The sequence below is a fragment of the Trichechus manatus genome, unplaced genomic scaffold, assembly GCF_000243295.1.
Source record: "Trichechus manatus latirostris isolate Lorelei unplaced genomic scaffold, TriManLat1.0 scaffold00106, whole genome shotgun sequence".
Lineage (NCBI taxonomy): Eukaryota > Metazoa > Chordata > Mammalia > Sirenia > Trichechidae > Trichechus > Trichechus manatus.
In genome coordinates, this window is record NW_004444042.1 from 10,045,788 (window position 1) to 10,046,883 (window position 1,096).

At 48.6% G+C, this 1,096-nt stretch overlaps 1 protein-coding gene across 1 annotated transcript in view; it reads right to left on the reverse strand.

The window, feature by feature from the left end:
* ADAMTS14 (ADAM metallopeptidase with thrombospondin type 1 motif 14) overlaps window positions 1–1,096 on the reverse strand; it is a 106,759-nt gene that overhangs the window by 26,901 nt on the left and 78,762 nt on the right. The window lies entirely within an intron of this gene.

Consider the following 1,096-nt stretch of genomic DNA (forward strand, 5'->3'; position numbering starts at 1 on the left):
TCTCCAAGCTTTTGCGCCGGCTGTCTTCTACACCCAGGATGCCCTTCTCCTCCTCACACCCAACTCACAGCCTCGTAGCATCCAGAGCTAGCTTAAGCCCCATTCCTGCTCCAGGAAGCCGTCCCTGATGGCCCCACTTGCAGGATGCCCTCCAACAGCAGGGGCCGCCTGCACCATCATTTAACAACTCAGGTGCCATCTTCCCAGAAGACCCAAAGGTCTCTGATTACAAGGACTGGGTCTCATTTATCTAATGTGGCACCAGATTGGGCACCTCTGTGGGCCAGCCTCTTGAGCTTCTCGAAGACCCCACTGTACTTAGCACAGAGTTTTTGCATGTGGTAAGCTTAAAGTGATGGTTTAAATGAAAAAGTTTCCTCTTCCACTGAATTGTACATGTAAATATGGTTGAAATGGCAAGTGTTTTGTTACATATATTTTACCACGATAAAAATAAAGAAAAAAGATTCAGCTACAAGAATATTCATCACTGCAACACTGTTAGTAATAGGGATAAATTAGAAAACTAAATATTTAAAATAGAGGACTGGGGACTTCTGGCAAAATGGCGCTCTAGGCAGAAGCACCACGCTGTCCCTCCACAGCCAAAGATCCGAAAAACTAAGCCGAACAGAGACAATAATCCTGAAACCCTAAAACATCAAATGAAGAGATAAAGAACTCAGCCAAGCACCAAATGAGTGAGAAAACTGACAGGGAACGGAGAGAGAGGAGAGATTCATGCAGAGGCCCCCTACCAGCTAATGCAGCACGGATCCGCCATCTTGGACTCCTATCGGAGACCAGCAAGCAGGGGGGAAAGAGAAAGCAGCTTCACGGAGCTTCCAGCGGGAGATGAAACAACCAGTAATTTGCGATATACGCTTTCCCACCCCCCAGCTTCTTCACCCCCACTCGGCCTACTCTGCTTCCCGCGGCCACAATCCCTTTTCCGGGAAACACCGGCTGCTCGGATTCCACACACTCAAACGGGCCAGCTCTCTGAGTGCCATTTGTTGGCTGCTGGTGTTGCTTTTTTCCGCTTCTTTTGATTTCTTCCTTACCGCTCACCACCTCCCCCTCCTTTCGCTCAAAT